Source organism: Lissotriton vulgaris, chromosome 4_1 (assembly GCF_964263255.1).
Source record: "Lissotriton vulgaris chromosome 4_1, aLisVul1.2, whole genome shotgun sequence".
In the NCBI taxonomy this organism is placed as follows: domain Eukaryota; kingdom Metazoa; phylum Chordata; class Amphibia; order Caudata; family Salamandridae; genus Lissotriton; species Lissotriton vulgaris.
The window spans coordinates 1,871,517,716-1,871,545,020 of record NC_141691.1 but is presented as its reverse complement, the minus strand read 5'-3'; the positions used below and the strand labels follow the sequence as shown (position 1 = coordinate 1,871,545,020).

At 53.8% G+C, this 27,305-nt stretch overlaps 1 protein-coding gene across 1 annotated transcript in view; it reads left to right on the top strand.

Moving 5' to 3' along the window:
* TATDN1 (TatD DNase domain containing 1) overlaps positions 1-27,305 on the top strand; it is a 221,603-nt gene that overhangs the window by 150,756 nt on the left and 43,542 nt on the right. The gene's annotated exons all lie outside the window — the stretch shown is intronic.

Below are 27,305 nucleotides of genomic sequence, written 5' to 3'. Positions count from 1 at the left end.
TCTGAGGTCAGAGAGTAGTGAGAGGGGAAGGGATAGTGGCTGTGGGCGGCGTGTCTGGGGGCAAGGTGGGGGGGGGCTTGGTCTGCAGCGCGGGACACCGTAGTGTGTCTAACACTCAAGGACACAGCCTGGCAGGATCCGCAGGGGCAATGGCGTCCTCGAAGAGGCGTAGCGTGCGGAGTCTAGGGGGCATGTGTCGTGCATGTTGTATCGAACAGAGGTATCGCACTAGGGGTTTCCAAACTGCTGTAAAGCGTGTGTCTCTCAGCTGTAGCCTAGCCGTGAGCAGTTCCAGCGCGAGTACCTGCCAAAGGCGTACAAACCAGGATGCTATGGGCGGCGCTTCAGTACGTTTCCAATACAGGGCTATGAGTTGCTTAGCCGCCCCTAGCATGTGGAGTGCGAGTACCCAGTCGCTGCGGGTAAGTGCCTTGAGTGTGCTAGGGAAGATGCCGAGTAGTATTGTGGACACTTCTTCAGGTATGGGGAACCCCAGCACCCCTCTGATATGGCTAAGTACCTCCTTCCAAAAGATTGTCAAGGTTGGACACGCCCACCATATATGCACAAAGTCACCAGTCGCAGAGCTACATCTCCAGCACATCGGCGAGGTTTTAGGGAACATTTTGCTGAGACGCAGCGGAGTGTAGTACCATTGGGTGAGCAATTTATAGGCATTTTCCTGCTGCGGGACGCTGCGCTAGATCTTGGGGATATCGCGCCACAGCCTGCTCCACTGGGAGGGCTCGATGTCCGCTCCCGCCGTCAGCTGCCATTGCTTCTGGTACGGGTGTGCGGGGGTTGACTTAGGGTGCTGCAGTATGTGGTATATTTGCGAGATTAGTCTCTTCAGCCCCCCGAGAGAGCGCGCCAGCTTTTCGAAGGGTGTGAAAGCCCTGGTGGCCGCCTGATATACTTCATCACCCGCGGTCCAATGACGTAGCTGGGTGTGCTGAAAACCAGCCGACGGGGGGAGTCTGAACTCTTTCCTGCAGTCCTCCCAGGTCTTGGACAGGCCCCCGAGGAAAAGGTCCCCAATGACTCTGAAATCTCCCTGTGTCGACACATCAAACGTACGTGTTTTGTGGGCCGGAGGGAATTGCAAGTGACCCACTATCGGCGTGTGCGGGGATGGGAACGTCGTGAGACCCCTGGGCACGGCAATCTTGTCCCATATAACCAGGACTGTTTTTGTAGGGACTGCTATGTAGGCGCTCCTAGAGCGCGCCGCCCGCGGGAGCCACGGCAGGTCCCATATAGTGCGTCCCGTGACCGCCCGGTCCATGTGGAACCAGTGCTTGTCACTTGCACGAGCACCCCACTCTACTACGAAGCGCAGGTGTGCTGCCCAGTAGTAGTGAACCAAGTTGGGGCATGCCAGGCCGCCCCTGTCCCTCGGTTCCATTAAGGATTTTCTGCGAGAACCGTGGGCGTTTCCCGCCCCAGATAAAGGAAGTGATCTCTCGCTGGAGGCTCCTGATGCAATGAAGCGGAATCGGAGTGGGCAGACACTGAAAGACGTACAAGATTTTGGGCAGAATCGACATTTTGACCGCGTTTAGACGCCCCAGCCAGGAAATCATCAGAGGCCTCCACCTCCGGAGGTCCTCCAGAACCGCTTTACGACACTCCGTCCAGTTTACCGAAGACCAGGAGTCCAGATAGGGGTCAGCGTGAGGCCCAGGTATTTCATTTGGCCCTCCGCCCACTGGTAGGGCACCGCCGCCTTCAGCGGTTGGAGCTCGTCAGCGGGTATAGTGAGGTTGAGCGCCCAGGACTTGTCGTGGTTTATTTTGAGGCCCGATGCCTGTTCATATAGACACAGAACCTCGTGAAGCGCGGGCAGGGATTCACTGGGGTGTGTGAGAGTGAGGATCAAGTCGTCGGCAAATAGCGCCACTTTGTTGTCCCTCCCCCCGTGGGCTATTCCATGTATTCTGTGGTCGCGTCGTATCAGTGCCGCCAGTGGTTCCACCGCGAGGGCGAACAAGAGCGGCGAGAGCGGGCATCCCTGCCTCGTACCCCTATATATCTGCAGCGGCGGTGTTAGTTGGCCGTTCACTCTGACCCTGGCTTGCTGCCCAAGGTATGGGGCCATAATGCTAGTTATCATTCTAGGACCTAGACCGAGCCTCCGGAGCACCGCTCTCAAGAAGGTCCAGTCCACCCGGTCGAAGGCCTTCTCCGCGTCAAGCGAGAGAAGGCAAACCGGAATGTCCCAGTGTCGTGCCTTGCCCACCAGGTGTGCCAGTCGGCGTACATTGTCCGCCCCTTGTCGGTCCCTAATGAAACCCACCTGGTCCGGGTCCACAAGCCCCGGCATGTAGGAGTCCAATCGCTTGGCCAGAATCTTGGTATAGATCTTCAGATCCGTATTTAAGAGGGCGATAGGCCTGTAGGAAGCACAGAGCGCAGGATCTTTTCCGGGTTTCGGGATCAACGCAATCTCCGCCATTCCCATGTCGGAGGACGGGCCAGACATGTCATTGAAGAAGTGGTAAAGCCTGAGCAGATAGGGACGGAGCTGGGTTAGGAACACTTGATAAAAGATCAGCGGGAGGCCGTCCGGGCCTGGGGTTTTCCCGGTGGGGAGTTCCTTAATGGCCGCCGAAATCTCCTCTTCCAATATGGGCTCCTCCAGTTCCGCAGCACAAGCCGGCGGTAACGGAGTCCCCTCGTAATCGTCAAGGACCGCCGCTCGCGCCTCCTGCGATGTGGGTGCCCCCGCGTACAGTGAGGTGTAGTAGGCCACGAAGGCGTCCTGTTTTGTCTTCTCCGTGACGGCCGTGGAGCCATCCTGACAGTGGAGTTTAGCTATATGGGCTCTGGCTGTTCTCGCTCTGAGCCGTCTGGCCAACATATGCCCTACCTTGTCTCCGCCCTCATAATATTTTTGTTTCAGCGCTAATAAGGAGTACTCTGCCTTGTTAGTGCGTAGGAGACGCAATTGTCCCCTGAGGTTAGCTAGCTCCCGTCTGGACGCTAGGGAAGATCTAGTCCTGTCCCGTGTCTCCGCCTGTTTGATTTCGCCCGTAAGCTGAGACTCCAGCTTGTGGGTCTCCCGTCGTCTTGCGATCGCTAGGGACGTGATGTGCCCCCGTATAGTGGCCTTAAAGGCGTCCCATACTACCGGGAGGGGTGTCTCGGGCAGATCATTGACGGTGAAGTACGAGTCTATGGCTTCGCGGATGCTATTCACATCGTCCGGGTCTCGGAGGGCACCCGGTGGGAGGGTCCAGCGTCGCTCCCGAGGGCCGCACGCCAGGGGGTCCTGCAACGTAAGCTCCACATGTGCGTGGTCCGATAGCGAGATATCCGAAATGGCCGCTTGCAGTGTGTCCCGAGCAAGGTCAAGGGAGGTGAAAATGTGGTCAATGCGCGAGTATGTCCGGTGGGAGTGGGAGTAAAAGGTGTAGTCTCGGACCCCCGGGTTGTGGTAGCGCCATGCGTCGACCAGTCCCAAGTCCGTGAACTGTGACCTGAGCGTGGAGGACATCGCTCCCGCGCCGCCGCCCGCGTTTTCCCCGCGATCTATATCTGGGTCCCACACTAGGTTAAAGTCGCCACCGAGGATTGTACGCGGTTCGTCAGACTGGAAGTGGGCCCTCAGGAGTGACTGGAGATATTTGTCCTGCGACTGGTTGGGTGCGTATACATTACCCAGGGTGTATTGTGACCCCCCATCTGCACCGCAGCCCGGATGAAGCGCCCATCACTGCTCTTGTATGGTTTGGTGGGCCCCTGCCTGCAGCCCGCTCTACACAAGATCGCCACCCCTGCCGTCTTGGTGTCAGCCGATGCCCAGAATTGTGTGGGGTATCTAGGGTGTGCCATGCGCTTAGTGTCCCCCCGTAGGAGATGCGTCTCCTGCAGAAAATGATGTCTGGGGAGTGATGGAGGAGGTAGCGCCATACCTGGTTCCTTTTGTTGGGGGAGTTCAGCCCCTTGACATTGAGCGATAGGATCTTTAGGGGCCTGGGTACAGTCACCGCCATAACACTAGGGGGGATACTGCCGCTTTATCACCCAGCACCCTCCACCCCGCATGGATGGGAAGAATCACCCCCCTCCGCCACCACTGCTGCAGCTCCTGGTATGCATCTGTAAGGGTCTCGGGACTGCCACCCCGCCCGAGGGCAGAAGGGGGGACAGCATAGGAACAGGTCGGGAGAAAAGTAGGAAAAGTAGGCAGAGTAGGAAAACAAAGAGAACAGAAAGAAAAAGGAATCACGACGGGCCAACAGGGCCCTAGCACAATGTCCCATGTTCCGGACATCCTCTACCCGAGGGTTTGAATGATCACAGGAATGTCACTTTCTACGGGACAGAGTGGGGGGGGTTCTGTTGAGAATGAAGGTCTCGGTAGCCACGGAGCCCGTCTGCCCCGTTGCCCAGGGCGGATTCAGGGGAAGTGAGTCTAGTGTATCTCAAAAACGGGGAAGGTTGAATAACTTCTACAGGAGTACCTGGATCCAGCGACGGGGGCAAGGTCCTGCAGCAAAGGTCCACCAGGGCGTACCCTCTCGATCACCCCAAGGGGCCCAACCGCCGGCCATGGCCTCATCAGCTCCTCCGAGCCGCCTCTATTGTTCAGTTGACTCCCTGTAGAGGTTCGGCAGGTTGTAGGGCCAAGCATGCGCGTCCCCCTTGTTGCCGGGGTGTGGGAGTACGCGCAAGCCGCAGGGATGCAGGAGGTGCCAGAATGCCCATCAGTGAGCGTACGGACGCAGAATTTCCCATTCCCGCACAGGTGGCTGTAATGGCAGTTCCCTCGGCGATCGGTGGTCATCGAGACGTGGAGACTGGCCCATCGGGGGTCACGGTGTATGAGGTTTCGCGGGGTGCTCCTCGCGGTCGCTCTCAAGGGAGCGAATGTGGTCAATGATGTCTTGCTTGGCCTGGGATGCGGAGAGGTCGTCCTTCGGGGTCGTCCGGCGACGCCGGGTCACCGTGGTCCAATCCGGTCGGGCCGGGGGTCTCTCCTGTTGCTTGGGATGAGATGGGCTATGTTCGGGGGATTCCGAGAGCCCAATCAGTTGCGCCGCCTCATTGTAGGAGCGGAGTGTCCTGCGCTTGTCACCCCAGCGAAAGATCAGGGCGAAGGGGTGCCCCCACTGATAGGGGATGTCGAGGGCCCGTAGTTTTTCTGTCACAGGACGGAAGACCCTCCTTCTATGTAGCGTGTTAGGTGCCAGATCTTGGTATATTTGGATCTTATGCCCTCCGAATTGCAGGTCCTGTTTGTCCCTTGCCGCTTTCATTATAGCCTCCTTCTCCGTGAAATAGTGTACTCGGGTAATTATATCTGGGAGAAGGCCCGTCTTGCCTCCCGCGCTGAAGACTCGATGTGCGCGGTCCAGAATTGGTGGGGAGGCCCCCTCTCCGCCTCGCACCTCGTGCAGGAGCTGAGCCGTGTAGGCCATGATGTCAGTCCCTTCCTTTCCGAGTGGTACGCCACGGATTCGGAGGTTGTTGCGGCGCCCCCTATTCTCAAGGTCCTCCTGCTTGACCTGGAGCTCGATGTTTTGCTCCTCTAGGGCCGCCACCCTCTGCCACAACTGCTCGACATCTTCAGTGCGTGTGTCAACAATTTTTTCAAGTCCATCGACCCTGTCTCCCAGTTCCGTGACTTCTTTGCGCATTTCCTTGACGCAGGTGTGCACCTCCGCCCGCAGGGATCCTATCTCGGATTTTAAGTCTGCCATGAAAGAGGACATGAAGGCCTGGGTCACCGGGGGAGAGTCGGTGACAGGTGGCGGCGTGTCTTCGGTTGGGGCCGACGCCCCCGCTTTGCCCCACATGGCCACCACTGACGTGCCCTTAGACGCCGTCGCCGGGTCCGCCTTGCCCCCTCCTCTGCCTCGGGTCATCGTCCACCCGGAGCGCAGTGTCCCTCGTCGCGGGCGCGGTTCCTCAATAGCGTCGCCGGGGTGTGGAGATAGTGCAGGGCGCCACCAGCCCCTCACTCCCCACCCAAGCACTCCCCGGTATGCAAGCTCGCTCTGTCCGCAAGACAGGGTGCAGGCCCGGGTCCTATTGTCGCCACCAGCACGCCTCACAGGCCAGCCCCCCCCTCGGGCTGCGAGTGTCACTCCTTCCGTCCCTCGGGGAGTGGCGTCGCCTTCGGGGAGTGGCTCTGGTCACCCCGGGGCCCACAGTCAGCGCGGGGGTACTCACTGGTCTGTCGCAGCTCTGGTCCCTCGCTCCAGCCCGGTCGGGCCAGCCCCGGGGGCACAGATGTATGTGGTCGCAGCGGCCGGAGGGGTCAGGATGCCAAGCAGTGCCCAGTCCAGGAGCCTCACAGTAAGGTAGTTGTACCTCCTTTAATGAGTTAGCATATACGGTGTTCTCAGGAGCCTCAAGTCAGCAGGCGGCTTGAGCAGTGGCCCCCGCCGCAGTCCAGCAGCGCCGGGCAGCAGTCCCCTGACACCCCCAGTCGGGTCACCAGGGCAGGTCCAAAGGGCTCCCCTCCTTGCGCAGGGCGGGCCAGAGGGGCGTCTCGAGCGCTGGGCTGAAGGCTCTAGATGCAGCGCTGCAGGTCACCGCGGGTCTCGGGGACCGCCGCCATCTTGGAGTCAGGCAAGGCCAGCCGGCTCCAGCCCTCCGCTGCAGCTCACCCCAGGGACCCTCACCTCAGGGACGAGTGAAGTTGTTGGCCGGACGCTCCTCTCCTCCCCGCAGTCCCGCAGGGGGCTCCCGCTGGTCTGGGGGGTCCAGTTCCACGCTCGTTGTCAGGCTAGTCCTCAGCTACGGGGCGGCGCCATCTTGGCCTCGCGCGCTGCCGGAGCGCGAGGAGGCTGCAGGTCGGCTCTCAGGCACGCATGGGCTCAAGCCCGGCAACCGAAGGGCTCCCCGCGGGGTGGGACAGCACAGTCCGCGATCCCCAGCCGCTGCCAGGGGTTAGGGCATCCGCTGAGGCGCAGTCACCCAGGCGTCGGTCCCCCGTCACAGGACCAAGATGGCGGGCGGGCCCGCCGGTGGCAAAACTTCCGAGCCCTCCGGTCTGTGCTCTCCGGTCTCCCTCGCCGGGTCCGTTTCACCAGTGATTGCCCCACACTCCAGGCACCAGCAGCTGTGCAGGTACGTTCGATGGCCCCCAAATGTCGCTGTTACAGGCTTATGCAGGCAATGGGGCGACAGAGCTCGCCCGTGGCACGTCCGATCACATTGCAGTCTTGGCCACGCCCCTAACTACCACTTTTAAGTACATAAGCACTAACCCATTTTAAGAAAGCATCAAACATCTTCTGTGTTATTACTATCTGAAAATGTCAAAAATAATATGAAACATTTCAACAATGACACTTTACACTAATGAATAAGTCTAAGCCCAGCAATGGAACTACAGCAGAAAGCCTTTCAAAACTGCAACAGTTAGGAACACTACGAAGTTTATTTAAAACAAACAAACACAGTCAAACTCCATGACATCAGCTTTTCTTCGCTTCTGCAGAGCTTGTGGGGAGAGAAGATGTGCAGGGGACAAGTAGGGAGGGGGAAGAGCAGGAGTGCATGGCAATAACAGAAATGAATGTGTCCTCATGTAACGCAACTGGTGCTCGTGTAAAGCACTCTAATACCTTCGGGTCAAGTTTGTGCTATATAAAACTCTGCAAAAAAAAGCAGTATCACAACAGCAGCTATGTAATCCAATATGGCGTTTCTAAATAAATGTGGTACAACTAAATTGCATTAGTAATCACACTTCTAGTCATCTTTCTACTGTAACCATTTTAAATCAGCATTTGTGTATTGGATCCATCATAAAATAATTATTATTTATTTATTTATTTAAACCCAGGATTAAATGCTACCAAAATACTCCCCTCTCTGCTAATTCTAATAATCATACAACTGCGTAATAAAACTTTATTAATCAGAAAATTATTCAGTCAGCATGATTTTTATTTTTTGGGGGAATTCTCCACTACCATCTTGGATTGGTTGTAGACATGATATTTGATATTTTCCATTTCAGACTCAGCACATCTCTTCCTCAAGCCATTATTACTTTTATTTTTATGCATCTTAATCATATACTCAGGTATTATAAACAAAAGAAATGAAACAGTTGTAACAGCTATTATAATTATTACAAGTGTTAGAAATAGTTTTCGAGCACTTCTACTGAAATTATCTAGCCATTCACCAACTTTGCTAAAATCCTCCCTTAGCTTAATAAACCAGAAACCTACAGCTTCCTATAAACCAGGCTCTTCAAAAGATTGAAGAGCATGCAAGAGGATAGTATTGTTAATATTATAAGAATTAATAACCCTGCTGTTATCAGGCACATATGTAAAATAGCTCTTAGCCTTTATTACCTTGTAAACTCCATCTTCCTTTGCTAGGAAAATATGTAATGCTAAACGATTCTGCATCATCATAGACCTAATAGTAATCTACTGCAAGCTTATCAACTAAAGTGGAGATACATCTAATTATCACATCATTCATTTTCACACCTTTAGAAGGGATAATAACACCTAATATATGTAAAACTCAGTTTCACTGTTTTCAGGTCCACTACTTCATCCATTTTATTCACATGATAAACTCTAAGAAACACTAAATCAGGACAACATGAACCAACCCAATTGTGCAGCACATTGAAATTGGCAGTCTTCCCACAAACGTAATAAATCCCTCTCAAGATTGGTTCTCCACCCATCAAATAATTCCCATACACCTTTCAACTTCTTTCACACAAACCCTTTCCCACATATTCAGCCATACCATTCTTTGAAGGTCTTCTATGTACCATACGTAATTCATCCCTCCGTTTCTGCTCCAACCTTAACCTAGTTTGCATATATTCACCAATCTAAATTCTTCCTCTTCCTTCTCTTGTTCTATTATAACTTTTCCCTCTCTTCAATCTCTCACTACTTTCACTCCGCCCTCATTATATTTGCTAATAAACGAATTGTTTTTTACTCACACTGCACACATTCTCCCATTGTTTAGTTTTATGATTAGTTTGTGAAATCGCTCTCAGGAATTTGCCTTATTTAATATTTGTATTATCCTCTTTTATGTGCCGATTTTCTAAAGACACCTTGAAATCTGTTTGATAAGGGGAAAGAAAATCATTATTATAAAATGTAACTACATAGACATTACATAATAATGAGTAAGATATAGGAAGTTGCACATATGAAAATCTCTCACCAGGAAGAAAAGTGAACGTAAAGAATTCCTTAACCCTGATATTATTGACATATTCATGTATCATTCCCCAAAAAATGTATATTTATATTTTCTCCTCATCGGACCTGATATATGAATCCAAACACACCACTTCCAGGGAAATGATAAGCATGAACTGTTGCTAATCCTTCCAATAAAGGAACTTAGTGTGTTACCCTGAGTTTGCTTATTTGCTTCCGTTTCCCTGGAAGTGGCGTGTTTGGATATAGTAACATTGTAATCCACAATCTAACTTCTCTTTATGCTCCAACATATCATGTTTAATTTTATTTATTGCAGTAGGTAATTCGACATTCATGGAAGAATGTTTCACCAGAGATAGTAAGCAAATCAACAGCCCGACAAAACCGAATGGTGTTATCAATATAATCACTAACCATACAATTTTACATTTGCTGTATTCCGTCTACCAATTGAGACAGAAAAAAATATTGTGAGACTCAAAAATGTAAAGGCAACAAAACATTTGTTAAAACTATAATAAACGTATTTTCTTATTATTTCTGTAACCCCCTAACTTCTAAGGCGTATGGGGTAGTTTGCGCTTAGGCCTTTGTTGGACTTTGGCCCTTAGGGCAGGTTCACCCCTAGACTTTTTGCGTGAAATGGTGACCTGGTGATGGTGATTTTGGGGATTCTGCGCACTTTCACTGTGTCCCAGTGGAAAGTGCGTGCGCACTCTGAGTGCATGTGCTGAGATAGGCCTGCCCTCCCATAGGAATGCATGGGGAATGTATGTGTCCCTGGTAGTTCCTGATGCGTGGGGTGTACAGGTTCGAATCTGATATGTGCGAACTCGTGGGAATGAATGCTTCGCAATGGTGTGTGTTGCATGAGTGTGTCATATGTAGAAGTGCCACTTCTAGGAGTTGGCATATTAATATAAAATGTGTCTGGTGTGTGATTGGCTGGAGCAGGCTGGTGAGCCTGGCTCCAGGAAGGCTAGATGGGTCTGCCCGGTGGTGAGTGGGAGATTAGCATGCTGATGGCTGGGGAGGAGTGTACCTGTGGCCTGAATGAGGCTGGGTTTTCCCCAGACAATGCTGGCTCCGCCCCCCTGTGGTGTGACTGATGTCCCTAGCCCTGCCAGTGAAAGAAAGGGGTGGTTGGGCCATCAAGGGTACTCAAGAACCAGCTGCGACTGGTTCCGCCCCCACCCTGCACCTTCAGACAAAGGAATGTACTGTATTTTTGGGGCTGTGTCCCCACAGAAGTTGTTCTTTTTCCAGGATCCTGAGGGGGCTGTTGCTGCTGTCGCTGGGCCAGAGGACCGCCACTTGGGGTGTCTCCCTGCCTGGAGACCCAGTGAGCTGGCTCTGGGCCCAGCCTTGCCCCCCTGGCTTGCTGAAGGACTCTGCTGGACCTTTATTTTACTTATAGCGCCTGGGAGCGCTCTATTTTGGTCCTCTAGCGCTTGGGAGCGCTTGATTTTGTTCTAGCGCTTGAGAGCGCTGTATTTTGCATCTAGCGCAGGGAGCGCTTTAAATTGCCTTTTAGCGCTGAGGAGCGCTTTGTCCGCCCAAGCGAGTGCCACCTCGCTTTTATTTGTGAATTCCCGGGAGGCTACCCCGGATTGCGGCAAAAAGAAGTTCCCCTCGGCCTCAGCAGCGCGACCCGGAGCCTGGGGGGCTCGTCTGCAGGGCCGCGCTGCCATTGGCTGTCTCGCCAGCCTATCAAGCTTTAGCCTGGCCGGAGGGTTGCCCGGCAACGGGAGAAGCGTCCTCGAGGACGTCGGGGAAAATGGCGGCCTAATCGCGGCTGGGGCGCCGGCCGCACGTACTGCCCAGGAGGAAGAAGGAGCCCAGCGTCTTGTCCTCGGCGAGGCTCTCGAGGGTGAGAGAGCCCCGTCCGCGACCCGGTAAGGAGGAGAGCCAAGCTCTGGACGAGGAAGGAGACTGCCAGCGTCCCCGCAGCCTACGGAAGAGACTGAGCCGGTGAGTGATTCGAGGGAGAGGGGGCGTCGGTGCCCGCCCCTCCCCTCCAGCGCGGGGTGCCTGGGTGTAGAGAGGCCCGGGGCCTCTCCAGATACTGAGTCCCCAGAGAGGGGCTCCCCGACCCTGCCCCAGTAGGAAGGAGCCGGAGAGGCTCCAGAGACAGCCCCCCTTTGGCTTGCAGCGCCCAGAGAGGCTTGTGACGGCCGCATTTCTTGTTCGGCCCACGAGGGCCCCGGGGGCACATCATTTCTTCTGAGCCCATGAGAGGCTCCTGGGCCAAAGTGAATCTCGAGTCCCCAGGGAGGGGACTCCGACGCTCCGGGGGCATAATTTGTTCATTTGAGCCCTGAGAGGCTCCAAGTGCCCACACTGGGTTGCGAGCCCAGAGAGGCTCGTGGGGGCATTTCGTTGTGCAGAGCCCCGAGGCTCAGTGGCAGCCCACAGTGTTTTGTTGAGAGCCCTGTGAGAGGCTCTAGGCGCGCCAAGTGTTCCTGGGTCCCCCGTGAGGGACCCCACAGCCCAGTGGGGCTGCACCTTTGCTTTGAGAGCCCAGAGGGGCTCTAGGGGGGCACATCTTTGTCCTGGGGCATCGAGGCTCCCACGTGTGTTTTGCCCCGCCATCTTCACAGCTGCCCAGCACTTTGTGGGCAGCTGCCACGTTTAGGCCCCCCCTGACATTGGACACAGGGCGTCCTAGCCCCAACAAGGCCAGAGGGCCTAGGGACAGTCACAGGTGGTGACTTACGTGAGTTTGGCGCTATTGTTCCTTTTTCTGCACCTCTGAATGTATGGTTGATGCATCATGTGTTTTCCTCCCTTACACCTCTGAATGAATGTTATGCATTGCATCATGTGTTCTGTTTTTACACCCCTACAGGTATTGTGATGTGTAGGTGGTTGTTTTCTCCCTAGTGCAGGTGGTGCTAGTGAGGTCCTGGTTACCAGTAGTGACTGGTTGTGTGCTCTATCTTTATTGTGTGCTACAGTGATTTTACATGCAAAAGTGCTATTTCTAAAAAGTGTTACTTCTAAAAGTGCTGATTCCTGACAGTGGTCCAGGTGGCCCTGTCTTGTAAATATCCCCTGTAAATTCTGCCCGTGCCTCTGGCACATTGTAAAGTGTGTGTTTTATCTAATGTGTTTTGGTGTAATACAAAGGCTATTTTTATATAACCTTGTGTGGAGTTTCCTTTGTGGTGGGCCTTTGGTTGTTGTTGCTGGGATGCGTGCGCAAATACTTAACTCATATCGCCTCCAAGTTCAGCCTTGCTGCTCGCGCCACGTTACCTAGAGGGCGAGTAGGGGTTATCTTGGCGTGTAACTCCCTTGCCCTGACCTTAGGAATGGTGATCCCTGACTGACCTTGACGCGAGTCTTGGCCAGCCAGGGTCCCGTTTCTAACATTGGACGCAGCGGTGAGGATAAGGATTTGTGTTTGCGATGTACCACAGTGGCAACGGGCCACACTACAAAACTCTGCATTTTAGATGACCACATTTTAGGGGATTATTGTTCTTGAAGTTCCATTATTTTCTTCTCCTGAAGGTATCATTGTTTAATTGTGTCCAGTACATTTGTTCCCCTGCCCCGAGCCCAGAGTTTGGTACCTGTGTCACGTGTGGTCAGGTTGAGGAATCAGGGGTGGTAGAAGCTGCCTTACCAGTCCGAGGGGGGTTTGTGTGTGAATGAATGGTGTGTGGCACTAGGCAAGTGAGTGTGAGTTCTCTGGGAGAGGGAACTTGCTGAACCTTTGTGAATTTTGTACTCCTGTCTTAAGCTCAGACCCTTAGGTTCGCTGTGTGATCTTGTCTCTAGAACGTCCTGCCAAGATGGAGCTTGTGTTTGATCTCAGTGATCTAGTTTGGTATAATACGCAGGAGTTGGAAGGGTTCTGTAGAGAGAGAGACATAGGGGTGGATGGGTCAGTGTTAGACGGACCGGGAGGGTCGGCCGAGGATAAGGGGAGAGGTCTCCGGGGAGAGCCGTCTCCGACGATCGTACAGACAAGTAACTTCCCCCCCACAGACGGACACCACACAAGGGTAAAGTTCGAACTTAGGAGCTACCTGGTCCGATGGTGTAAGGAACAAAGGGATCTTGAGCGCAGTGAGGAAAGGGCCCGGGCCTCACACCAGGAGGGTGGTGGGTCTGTGGGGAGCCCTGAAGATTCAGAAGAGGAGGAAGAAGATGACAGCACCTGGACGCCAGTAGAGAGTAGAGACCCCATAGATAGGGAGTCCCTTGCTGGGTCCAGTGTAGGAGGCAGCGCCTCATCCCTTTCCCTGTCCCCAGAGGAGCTGGAAGATAGGAGGAGAGAAAGGGAGCACCAGCTGGCTTTAGAAAAGCTCAGGTTGGAGCATGCCCAGGCTATGGCGCAGCTGGAGCTTAGGAAGCAACAGCTAGAGACCGAGATGGTCTTAGCACAGGAAAGGATAGAGGAGGCTGAGAGGGCCTCCACCAGAGGCAAAGTAGCTCTGGAGGATAGACTATCCCCTGCGCGCAGTTTTAATTTTCTGGATTCCCCAGGGAGGGCTGAGTCCAGTGGTGGCAGCTATTTAGACTTTAGTGCAGACAGTCCCCTACCCCGTGCCCAACGTATGGTCCCTTGTTCCCAAGAGGAGGAGTTAAGGTTAAAGTTCAGGGGCAGTAGGAAACCGCCTCAACAGAAGTGGGGGTTTTTTGTGGATGACTGTTCTGATGCAATGTGGGATTGGCTGGCGGCTAGCTCGGATGATGAGAAAGACGGAGTGCTGAATATGTTTCTCAAGGAGCAGTTGCTCAGTGTTGTTTGTCCAGAGTTGCGCCAGCACCTGTTGAAGTCTGAATCCCTTAGTCCTTGGGCGCTTGCTGAGGAAGCAGAGCGCTGGGAGAGTGATAAAGGTTCTCTAGGGTCATTAGGGAGTGACTCCAAAAGTAGTGGTTCAGGTATCTTCCAGCCCAGCGTGGTGGAAGAGGCTCAGTGTAGCCCAGCTAGGTCCCAGGATAGCGAGGAGGGTGTAGGGGCTCACTGCCTGGCTCAGTGGAGCAGGAGTGAGGGGGAGACCGAGGTTCCCCGGACGCCCGAAGCCCTGCCTCAGGACTTGGATGGTTTCTGTAGGGAACACCAGGTTGGGGACCTAGGCTGTCCTGTTAGTCCACTTGAGGAAGATCTCTTAGTGAGTAGAGGACCTGGAGCGTCTGTAACCAGAGCTCCTGTGGTTTTAGAGGCTGGCAGTACCGCTCCGGTAGGGAGGGTACAGGAGTCCAGCGTGAGGAGTGATTGGGGGATGAGTTTCCCAGTGGATGCACCAGTGGACCAGGGACTAGCCAGTTGGGCTAGATCTTCTTGGGGGGACCCGGGTGGCGCCACTTCTGGTCTGGGGGATCGTCACGCACTGTCAGGTGGACAGAGGGCGGGAGATCTGCGCCAGACAGACAGTCACACAACATATGTCTCATTTGTTAGCCTCAGGGGGATGGAGTGTAAGTCCCCAGAAGTCCTGGAGTGCCAGGCAATTGTTCCACCGAAGGTTTTAGACCAGAGGTTGGAAGGCCAGGTTCAGGATCAGCCTGACCTGAAGGGTAGGATGACTGTAACTAGTGTCCTGACCGGTTCTTCTTCCAGAGGAACTTCTCCAGGTGGGAGAGGGCAGACCTCTGGAAGGGGGTGCAGAGGGTGGGAGAGCCCACCTCTGACCCCGGTGCAACATGAGGGGTTAAACCCTGTGTTGGAGTGGCGTTGTAAGGGTCCCCCTCGCAGGAGGAGGAGGAACCCTAGAAGAAGAGGTAGGGGGAGGAAAGCCTTCCCCGAGACTCCTGGTCCACCTGAGGTTGTAGACCCTAGGCTGGAGAACCAGTGGCAGTCTAGTCCTGTCTTGCAGACAGGAAGAGTGGAGAATGGCTACTATGTACCAGGGGTTACTACCCCCCACTCTGTGAATAGGCAAGGACCGGTGGCACCTGGGTGGCCCAGGGCCTGGTCCTGGCCGCGGACAGCTCGGGAGTACCAGTGGGGTAGCCCAGTTGGTCCAGACAGTGTGTTGAGAAGGAATCCCATGGGTTCACCGTGGCGTAGAACAGGAGGGTGTCCCTGCAGTTGCGGGCCCGCGTCCGTGTTCTATCGCCCCAAGCAGGGAAGTCCATCACGGTGGTGATTGGTCTCCCCTGCGTTTTGGCTGGAAGGGGGTTATGTTGGACTTTGGCCCTTAGGGCAGGTTCACCTCTAGACTTTTTGCGTGAAATGGTGACCTGGTGATAGTGATTTTGGGGATTCTGCGCACTTTCACTGTGTCCCAGTGGAAAGTGCGTGCGCACTCTGAGTGCATGTGCTGAGATAGGCCTGCCCTCCCATAGGAATGCATGGGGAATGTATGTGTCCCTGGTAGTTCCTGATGCGTGGGGTGTACAGGTTCGAATCTGATATGTGCGAACTCGTGGGAATGAATGCTTCGCAATGGTGTGTGTTGCATGAGTGTGTCATATGTAGAAGTGCCACTTCTAGGAGTTGGCATATTAATATAAAATGTGTCTGGTGTGTGATTGGCTGGAGCAGGCTGGTGAGCCTGGCTCCAGGAAGGCTAGATGGGTCTGCCCGGTGGTGAGTGGGAGATTAGCATGCTGATGGCTGGGGAGGAGTGTACCTGTGGCCTGAATGAGGCTGGGTTTTCCCCAGACAATGCTGGCTCCGCCCCCCTGTGGTGTGACTGATGTCCCTAGCCCTGCCAGTGAAAGAAAGGGGTGGTTGGGCCATCAAGGGTACTCAAGAACCAGCTGCGACTGGTTCCGCCCCCACCCTGCACCTTCAGACAAAGGAATGTACTGTATAAAAATGGGGCTGTGTCCCCACAGAAGTTGTTCTTTTTCCAGGATCCTGAGGGGGCTGTTGCTGCTGTCGCTGGGCCAGAGGACCGCCACTTGGGGTGTCTCCCTGCCTGGAGACCCAGTGAGCTGGCTCTGGGCCCAGCCTTGCCCCCCTGCCTTGCTGAAGGACTCTGCTGGACCTTTATTTTACTTATAGCGCCTGGGAGCGCTCTATTTTGGTCCTCTAGCGCTTGGGAGCGCTTGATTTTGTTCTAGCGCTTGAGAGCGCTGTATTTTGCATCTAGCGCAGGGAGCGCTTTAAATTGCCTTTTAGCGCTGAGGAGCGCTTTGTCCGCCCAAGCGAGTGCCACCTCGCTTTTATTTGTGAATTCCCGGGAGGCTACCCCGGATTGCGGCAAAAAGAAGTTCCCCTCGGCCTCAGCAGCGCGACCCGGAGCCTGGGGGGCTCGTCTGCAGGGCCGCGCTGCCATTGGCTGTCTCGCCAGCCTATCAAGCTTTAGCCTGGCCGGAGGGTTGCCCGGCAACGGGAGAAGCGTCCTCGAGGACGTCGGGGAAAATGGCGGCCTAATCGCGGCTGGGGCGCCGGCCGCACGTACTGCCCAGGAGGAAGAAGGAGCCCAGCGTCTTGTCCTCGGCGAGGCTCTCGAGGGTGAGAGAGCCCCGTCCGCGACCCGGTAAGGAGGAGAGCCAAGCTCTGGACGAGGAAGGAGACTGCCAGCGTCCCCGCAGCCTACGGAAGAGACTGAGCCGGTGAGTGATTCGAGGGAGAGGGGGCGTCGGTGCCCGCCCCTCCCCTCCAGCGCGGGGTGCCTGGGTGTAGAGAGGCCCGGGGCCTCTCCAGATACTGAGTCCCCAGAGAGGGGCTCCCCGACCCTGCCCCAGTAGGAAGGAGCCGGAGAGGCTCCAGAGACAGCCCCCCTTTGTCTTGCAGCGCCCAGAGAGGCTTGTGACGGCCGCATTTCTTGTTCGGCCCACGAGGGCCCCGGGGGCACATCATTTCTTCTGAGCCCATGAGAGGCTCCTGGGCCAAAGTGAATCTCGAGTCCCCAGGGAGGGGACTCCGACGCTCCGGGGGCATAATTTGTTCATTTGAGCCCTGAGAGGCTCCAAGTGCCCACACTGGGTTGCGAGCCCAGAGAGGCTCGTGGGGGCATTTCGTTGTGCAGAGCCCCGAGGCTCAGTGGCAGCCCACAGTGTTTTGTTGAGAGCCCTGTGAGAGGCTCTAGGCGCGCCAAGTGTTCCTGGGTCCCCCGTGAGGGACCCCACAGCCCAGTGGGGCTGCACCTTTGCTTTGAGAGCCCAGAGGGGCTCTAGGGGGGCACATCTTTGTCCTGGGGCATCGAGGCTCCCACGTGTGTTTTGCCCCGCCATCTTCACAGCTGCCCAGCACTTTGTGGGCAGCTGCCACGTTTAGGCCCCCCCTGACATTGGACACAGGGCGTCCTAGCCCCAACAAGGCCAGAGGGCCTAGGGACAGTCACAGGTGGTGACTTACGTGAGTTTGGCGCTATTGTTCCTTTTTCTGCACTTCTGAATGTATGGTTGATGCATCATGTGTTTTCCTCCCTTACACCTCTGAATGAATGTTATGCATTGCATCATGTGTTCTGTTTTTACACCCCTACAGGTATTGTGATGTGTAGGTGGTTGTTTTCTCCCTAGTGCAGGTGGTGCTAGTGAGGTCCTGGTTACCAGTAGTGACTGGTTGTGTGCTCTATCTTTATTGTGTGCTACAGTGATTTTACATGCAAAAGTGCTATTTCTAAAAAGTGTTACTTCTAAAAGTGCTGATTCCTGACAGTGGTCCAGGTGGCCCTGTCTTGTAAATATCCCCTGTAAATTCTGCCCGTGCCTCTGGCACATTGTAAAGTGTGTGTTTTATCTAATGTGTTTTGGTGTAATACAAAGGCTATTTTTATATAACCTTGTGTGGAGTTTCCTTTGTGGTGGGCCTTTGGTTGTTGTTGCTGGGGTGCGTGCGCAAATAGTTAACTCATATCGCCTCCAAGTTTAGCCTTGCTGCTCGCGCCACGTTACCTAGAGGGCGAGTAGGGGTTATCTTGGCGTGTAACTCCCTTGCCCTGACCTTGGGAATGGTGATCCCTGACTGACCTCGACGCGAGTCTTGGCCAGCCAGGGTCCCGTTTCTAACAGCCTTCATAACTTTTTTCCCACATACAGTATGCATAACAAATTTGCACAGTTTTTCCCAATGTCATGGGGATTCTCAGGGTGCCCAGGGTTGGTGGATTTCTGTGGAGGAAACCGTTAAAATAGCCCAAATATAGCTGCATTTTGAGTTTGTAGGAAAAAAATCTGCTCCCCAAAAAAGTGTCTGATTTGTTCTCCTGAAAATGGCATAAACGAAAGGCTTGCTGTTAGGAGAATCACCATTCTCCTAACAGTCCGGAATATGCATAGCTGAAGGAAAAAAAAGATGTTATCAGTCTTGGCATTTTTCGAAGAGGTGGTTGATTTTTCCTAATTTTTGTGCTTTCAAGCTACTTCCAGTTTGTGGTGGAAACCACATTCCGGAAAGCTATAGATTCTAGAAAAATAGACATAATTCTGAAGTCAGCAATGAGTCATTTGTGTAGATCCCTCGAGGTTTTCCCAAAGAAGCTTACTATTAAAATAAGGAAATATTGAAAATGAGTAAGAAAAAAGGTCCAGTTATGACACCGTTGTCACCTGTAACTTCATGTCACGATGGCCGATGTACAAAAGCAAAATAACATTACGTTTGCTAGACCCTTCTGGTTGCAGAAATAGGGTTTGTAGGTTGTCGAAGCACACGAGGTACCCAGAGCCAACAACTAAGCTGCACCTTACTATGGCTATTCATTGTCTACCCAGCATAGAACAATTCATATGATAAAATATAATGAGCGGAAAATGGGTATGAAGAAAACCTATGTATTCCTGACATGTACACTAGATACAGAGTTTAGGACCAGTAGGTATTTGTACATCTCTGAATTTGGGGTTCCCACGCTAGCATGTGATTCATAGGACATTTTTCAAAATGTCTTTCTTCTTACACACTGGCTTACATTTGGAAGGCACATATACTCCAATTGGCAAATAACAAATGTTTTAGTCTGTGTTCCAACATGTCTCCTGATAAAAACGGTACCTTACTTCTGTGGGTAGGCCTAGTGCGAGACAAGGGCCAAAGTCGCAACATGAACACATCACATTTTTCCATTGAAAACTGATCGGTTTTTTGTAATGGAAGGTGCTGTGAATTTTGGGCCCTAGCTCAGTGATATCTAGGAAAACTTAGCACACCTGCATAAACAAGCTACCCAAGGTAGTCCAGGGTGGGGTGACTTGCATGGCTCTCATCAAGTTTTCCTATCTAGACCCCTAGCAAACCTCCAACTTAGACTAAAACACACATTTTCCTCAGACTTCCATGAGGAAAACTTCGGGAACCTGTAGGGAGCCACAAATTTCCTGCCACCTAGCATGCTCCCAAAGTCTCCAGATAAAAATAGTACCTCACTTGTGTGGGTAGGCTCAGTGCCTGCGACAGGATAGGGACCAAGACGCAACATAAACACATCACATTTATCCACTGAACACTGATCCTTTTTTTGCAGTGTGGGTAGTTGGGGATTTTGGGTCTTAGCTCAGCCAGCACCTAGAGAAACCTAGCAAGCATGCACATTTATCAAAACTAGACTTGCTTGGCTCTCACCGGGTTTTCTATTCCAGAAGCCCTTGCACACCACAAACTTTGGCTGAAAACTCACATTTTACTCGCATATTTGTGCAGGAAAGTTCAGGAATCCATGGTGAACCACCACACATTTTTCTACCACCTAGAGTTCCCACATGTCTCTCAATAACAACAGTTCCCCGCTCGTGTGTGTGGGCCAAAAGACTGTGACACAAAAGGCCTTAAAGAGCTACTTGGAGAGATCAGGCAAAAGGGTAGCTGTGGTGTTTAGGGCCGTAATAGGCCCCCACCAAAAGAAACCTACTAACCACAAACATTTTTGAAAACTAAACACCCAGGAGATTTCAGGGTGTTGCTCCATTGATCTGAAAGAAACAGGTTAGTATTAGATTCCTTACCTTAGAATATCCCCAGGCGTCAATCTGGATCCGAAAATGTTTGCGTAGCAGTACCCCTGCGCGTCAGTAGGCTTCGTCTGCGGCTCCGCGTCCGTCGCGGCGTCGTTGGTGCCGGGATGACTTCGTCGGAGTACTTAGACACCGCCCTCGCGCGCTGACATCAGTTCTTCTTTTTTCTACGCCAGCAAGCGCCAATCCGGAAAAAAGTGGTACCCTTAGTCAATTTTCGACTAAACTTTTTCGATCTTTTTGATCTGTTTTTCGAGTCGAACGACTCCATCGGTGCCGGTAGGGATGCCCAGGTTCAAACCTTGTTCCGACTGCAACCGACTGATGTCGGTTACCGACCCCCCTCGAGGTCCCGGTCCTAGGGCCGGAGTCATCACAGCTCGGCGAGTCGACACCACTCGTTGGGATCCAAGTCCTCAGGTAAGAGGCACAAGAAGTCGAAGAGGTGACACCGCTCTTCTGACTCCCCGCGACGCAGCCGGGGATTCGGGCGACACCGGCCAAGCTGGCTCCGCCGGAGCCGCAGGCGTCGCGGCCTGCTCCATACCCGCTGGTCCCTGGGCAGAACGCAACGCCGGAGGAGATCGATGCCTTCCTCATGGCCATGAGGTCGCTCACTCCTCCGTCGGGTTCCGCGGCGCCTTCGTGCCCCGCGGTCCCGACTGGGAGCCCAAGCGGGCCGGATGCTTCGGCCCCGGCAGCGTCGGGTGCTTCGGCGCTGTCGGCGACTTCTGTCCCGACGCCGCAGGGCCCCACTGGATCTGGTTCCGGATCCCGGTCGCCGCTGGTCGACCTTACGACCCCGCAGGCGTTGACCCCTAGGGTGTCCCCCCGACGCCGTCCCCGGACGACCTCGTCCCCGATGCCCCCCTCGATTCGGTTCCGACATTGGAGCGGCATCGATCGACGCCGCATTCGATGTTGAGAGAAGAACATTTCTTCTATGATCCGGCCCCATCATTTGAACCTGAGTACCAGGAGATGGGAGACGAGGCGGATTGGGAGGGGTCTGAGGACCCTCTGGCACGAGAGTGCCAGTCTTTTCAGGACTGGGCAGGTGAGCCAGGGGAGGCCAGTGGTTTGGACACTTTGCCCAACACTGGTTTTGTCTTCCCTCCTACCGGGTCTACGGAGGAGGGGGCTGCCTATAGTGTGGTGTTGACACGGGCGGCCAATGCCTTGGCTCTTGAGCTCCCCATCGCGGCCGTGAGGACTAACCTCCTCACTCAGGTCCTTAAACCGCAGGCAAGCTCTTCGGAGCCTCTGCTGCCGTTTCATGAGGCCTTGACTGACGTTCTTTTGGGCACTTGGTCCAGGCCCGCTACAGGTCCCCCTGTAGATAGGAACGTGGCCAGACGCCACCGCCCGGCACCGGGCGACCCTTGCTTCCTGTCCACCCATCCCACCCCCGAGAGCCAGGTCATCCAGTCCTCCAACTCCCAGACCGCATTCCCGACAGACCCGCCTGATCGGGAATCCAAAAGGTACGAACAGTATGGTAAAAAGATGTTCTCCTCACTGAGTTTGGGGTTGCGGTCAGTTAACAGCGCGTGCCTTTTGGGCCGTTATACCCACTCTCTGTGGGACACGGTCGCGGACGTGCTGCCACAATGTCCGGAGGAGGCCCGGACTAAACTCGCCCAAGCCCTTGCGGAGGGTCGAGATGCGGCACAGTATTCCATCCGATGTGGGCTGGATACAACGGACTCGCTAGGCAGGGTAATTGCAACAACGGTGGCAGTTCGCCGCCACGCCTGGCTGAGGTCCGCCAACTTTTCGGCTGATGTCCAGAACACCCTTATGGACATGCCGTTTGATGGCCGTCGCCTTTTTGGTGACAAGGCAGACAGTGCGCTTGAACGCTTTAAGGACTCCAGGGCTACGGCCAAGTCCTAGGGCCTGTCGGCCTCGCGCCAGCAAACTGCTGCTTTTCACTCCTTTCAGGGCCAAGGAATGGGCACCCCCAAACGTCCTGCCAGCCACGGGCCGCAGACTAACATCCAGCACGGTGGCGGACGTGGAGACCGCTGTGGTGGTGCCCGGGGACAACGGCGAATGCCAGTCCACATCCACCCCAGCAGCATCCGCCTCAAAGCCCTCTATCTTTCAGGCCTATTTGACGCTAGTGGGGGGGCAGGGTTCGCCATCACCTCCTCCACTGGCGCACCATCACATTGGACAGGTGGGTGCTGCAAATAGTCCGAAGGGGCTACTCCTTCCCCTTCGAGGCAACCCCTGCAGCCATGCCACCGCAGTACCACCGCGTGTCGGGGGATCACTTACAACTTCTGCAAGAGGAAGTATCGTCCCTCTTGGCCAAGGGGGCCATCGAGCGCATTCCTGGGCCAGAAGTAGGGTGTGGTTGTTACTCCCACTACTTTCTGGTTCCCAAGAAGGGCAAAGGCGGCCTACGCTCTATCTTGGACCTGCGGAACGTCAACGGCTTCCTCCGGAAGGAGAAGTTCGAGATGCTGACTTTGGCTCAGGTCCTAGTTGCCCTGGACCCAGAAGACTGGATGGTAGCGTTGGACTTGCAGGACACATATTTCCAGATCACCGTCCTGCCGGACCACCAGAGTTACCTGCGGTTCACGGTAGGCCACGAGCACTTTCAGTTTACTGTGCTCCCCTTCGGCCTTACCAGCGCCCCACGGGTGTTCACGAAAGTGATGGCGGTGGTCGCAGTTCATCTGCGCAGGTTAGGGGTTTCAGTCTTCCCCTACCTCGCCGACTGGTTGTTGAAGGCGGGCTCGCCCCAGACAGTCGTCAGCCACCTGCAGACTACGGCCGACCTCATGCACCTGCTGGGGTTCTCCATCAATGTGCCGAAGTCACACCTGTGTCCCTCTCAGAAGCTCCTCTTCATCCGAGCAGTTCTAGACTCGGCGCAGTTTCGGGTTTATCCTCCCGAACAGCGGGTTCGGGATATTCAGGCTCTGATTCCGATCTTGCAGCCTTTATCCCGAGTCTCGGTAAGGTTGACGCTGCGGCTTCTGGGGCTGATGGCCTCCTGCATCCTTCTGGTGCATCACGCCAGGTGGCGGATGCGGGCTCTGCAGTGGGACCTGAAGTTTCAGTGGGCCCAGCATCAGGGCAACTTGTCCGACCACGTCTTGATCTCAGAGGGCACTGCAAGACAGTTGCTGTGGTGGCTTACGGACCGCGATTTGGTCAGCGGCAGATCCCTCTCCCTACCCCAACCGGAGCACGTAGTTGTGACCGATGCGTCCCTCTTGGGCTGGGGGGGCCACATGGGAGAGGCGTAGATCATGGGCGTCTTGTCTCCGGCGGAGTCCCGGCTCCACATCAACCTTCTGGAGCTGCGGGCGATCCGGCTTGCACTGAAAGCACTCCTCCCCTTTGTCCGGGAGAATGTAGTCCAGGTGTTCACGGACAACACCACCGCCAGGTGGTACTCCAATAAACAGGGCGGTGTGGGGTTGTGGACCCTATGCCAGGAGGCTCTGCGCCTCTGGCAATGTCTGGAACATCAGGGCGTGACCCTGGTGGTTCAACACCTGGCAGGTTCCCTGAACGCTAGGACGGACGAACTCAGCCGTCGGTGCATGATGGATCACGAATGGCGTCTGAACTTGGACGTGGCGCAAGGCCTCTTTCAGCAGTGGTGAGAGCCTTGGTTAGATCTATTCACCACAGAAGAGAACGCGCAATTTCATCAGTTCTGCGCGTTGGAATTTCCAAGGCGGCACTCGCTCGGAGACGCTTTGGGTCGCAAGTGGAGTTGAGGTCTGTTGTACGCCTTTCCGCCTATACCACTTCTGCCCAGACTGCTGAAGAAGATCAGACGCGATCTGGCCCAAGTCATCCTTGTGGCTCCAGATTAGGTACGAAGTTACTGGTATCCTGAGCTACTCAGCATGTCAGTCGATCCCCCGATTCGTCTGCCTCTTCAGGAGGACCTTCTGTTGCAGCAGCAGGGGACGGTCCTCCATCCGAACCTGTCCAGTCTCCACCTCCATGCGTGTAGATTGAGCGGGGACAGTTGAGGCCATTTGACTTGCCTCCTGAAGTCTGCAATGTAATTCTGGCAGTCAGGCATCCCTCCACAGAATCGGTATACGCCTGCAGGTGGAACAAATTTGTGGCATGGTGCACAGCAAAGGCTGTGGATCCACTCTCTGCCCCCCTCTCTGAGGTTCGCCTCTTTCTTCTTTCTCTTGCCCTGCAGGGCTCTGCTCTGGGCACTATCAATGGCTACCTCTCTGCCATTTCCGCCTGCTTAAGGCTTCCTGATCAGCCCTCTTTTTTCAAGTCCCCGGCTGTAAATAGGTTCTTGAAGGGCATCACTCATATGTTCCCCCCCTGTTCCTTTCGTGATTCCGCAGTGGGACTTGAACCTGGTTCTGACTTATCTGATGTGCGCTCCCTTCGAGCCACTTCATAACTGTCCTCTTCGTCTTCTTACTCTCAAGACCACATTCCTGGTTGCCATCACCTCTACCAGGAGAGTGAGTGAGCTCCAGGCCCTTTCTTCACAACCCCCTTTCCTTTCTGTCCATCCGGACAAAGTTGTGTTGCGGACGCGACCTTCTTTCCTGCCCAAGGTAGTCACAGCCTTCCACATCGGACAGTCCATTACCTTGCCCACATTCTTTCCGCCTCCGCCTCCGCATCCCTCGAAAGAGGAAGAGAGGCTCCACCATCTGGACCCAAAACGTGCGCTCTCATACTATCTGGATCGCACACGCCAGTTCCGGGTGGATGACCAACTCTTTGTTGGTTACGTGGGCGCTTAGAAAAGGTCGGGCGGTGCACAAACGAACCATTTCTCGATGGGTCGTCTTGTGCATCAAGGCTTGTTATTCTCTATCTAAAAAAGAGCTTCCTGTGGGGATGCACGCCCATTCCACTCGGGCCACAGCGGCTACTACTGCCATGGGTCGGATAGTCCCCTTGCAGGACATCTGTCAGGCAGCTACCAGGGCCTCGCTGCACACGTTTGCTAGACACTACTGCCTGGACAGCCAAGTCCGGAGAGATGGCTTTTTCGGGCGTTCCGTTCTCCAGGACTTTCTGGTGTGATTATTGGTTCGCAGACCCACCACCGGTGTTGGTATTGCTGGGGTATCTATTCTAAGGTAAGGAATCTAATACTAACCTGTTTCTTTCAGATGCACAAGTTACTTACCTTCGTTAACTATATATCTGTAAGAAACAGTAGTTAGTATTAGATTCCTTTCTGCCCCACCCATCCTCCCCGTTCTGCGAACCGATATCTAGGGTTAAGGTCCTCCCTTCTCCGGGCCCTAGTTTCATGGCACCAGGGTTGGTTTTTATCATGGCTCTGGGTTTCTGGCGCGGAAAAGCTGTGTATAAGAACTGAAGTCAGCGCACGAGGGCGGCGTCTAAGTACTCCGGCGATGTCATCCCGACGCCGACGCGCAGGGGTACTGCTACGCAAAAATGTCCGGATCCAGACGGATGCCTGGGGATATTCTAAAGTAAGGAATCTAATACTAACTACTGTTTCTTACAGAAGGTAAGTAACTTGTGCTTCATCTTGCAAGCTTTTCTTACGCACAATGCCCTGCAAACCTCAAACTTTGCCTAAAATCATGCATTCCCTTACATTACTGTGATGGAAACTTGCAAAATCAGCAGGAATATACAAAATTCCTACCACCCAGTGATACCCCACTTGTTCCAATAAAAACGCTGCCCCATTTGTTTGGCTGCGCCTAGTGCCTGCGACAGGAATGGATAAAACAAGAGGCGATGGGAGTCCTCGCAGGGACCTCAAAGTGTACATCAGAAATTTAAGGAAAATTTGTGATTTAAGACAACGTTTAAGGTTAGAAGGCATTGTGAGTAAGAAAAAGCATGGGATCCATGCAAAGCACACCACTTAGGACTTCCCCAGGTGTCTAGTTTTCAGAAATGTTTGGGTTTTGTTGATTTCTTTAGGTTGCAGGTGATCACAGACCCAGTTAACCCAGCTACCTCCATTGCCAAATCAGGTAACTGTTTTGAAAGGAAAATTATGAAGTCTCCACTTTACATTTTTGGGGCTTTTCCTGTTGTGGACGCATGGCCCGCCCGTTCAAGAAGGGTAGTGTTTTTATTGAAACAAGTGGGTAAACGCTGGGCAGTAGGAATTCTGTAGATCCTTGTGTATTCTGGAAGTTTACATCACAGAAATGCAAGGAAAAGGTGGGATTTTAGCCTGAGCTTGAGATCAGCAGAGCACTGTGGTAAGAAAACGACAGGGGACCCATGCAAGACATTCCACCCTTGACTCCCCTCAATGTCTAGTTTTAGAAATGTCTGGGTTTGGTAGGTTTCCCCTGGTGTCTCCCCATTCAAGCCCAAAACGTGCAGCCATTTACAGTGGCTAGTGGGACGATATTGAGATTCAGCCCGCTCTTCTGGCTCATATCTAAAAACAACACCTAAGATAGACAAATGTCCTCTCACTTGCTATTGGGTTGGGATGTTTTAGTCCATAGGGGAGCAGAAAGACTGTTGAGGCTTCAGGTTTGAAAGCGGTGCCTGATGTCAGATGGGCCATACTCACCCCATTATTTTATTTTAAAAAAAGATTCCTGCTATCCAGTGGGCTTTCATCCCCCCTGGGTGCAAATTGGGTGCAATCACCCTCACTACATGCCAAGGATGCCAAAATATTGGTTTGACTGTTTTTGGAGGGGGGAAACGACGGGGCATCATGGCCCTATGCCAGAGTGCAAATCCCACACCCCTTTTGCCCCAAATGCAAAATCCTTGCTGTCTAGTGGGCTTTCTACCTCCCTGACCCTCCCCCACCCCCGTGTGCAGATTTGGGCCACCCCCCCTAATTGGGACAAACCTCCTATCTCCTATCTGCCCCAAAAAAACACTTTTTCCCATTTTAGTGTAGGGGTATAGCTTGAGGCCAGGGTAGGCTGACCCATCTTTTTGTTTGTTTTGGTGCCATTTTTAAATACCTGGTTTCGAGAGCACTTTCTGGCCAAACCCTCTCACAGAGGCCAATGGGGAAACCTCCAATCCACACTTGGGAGGGCAGAAGACTGTTTCACCCTTTTTTAAGTCATGTATGGCCATGACCATGGTGGGCAGCCCCCTACCCCATGTTCTTTCTTTATCGAAGTACCCTAGTGTCTGGTGGATTTTCTGGCCTTCTTCCCCACCGCACCTCCCCCCCAACCCCCTCCCCGAGCCCAGAAATAGAAGGGGATTGGGGTGGGGGGTGAATTTATGTGGTCCCTCTGCCAAAAAAGGGCTTCCCTCCTACCTGTTTATTTCAAGCAC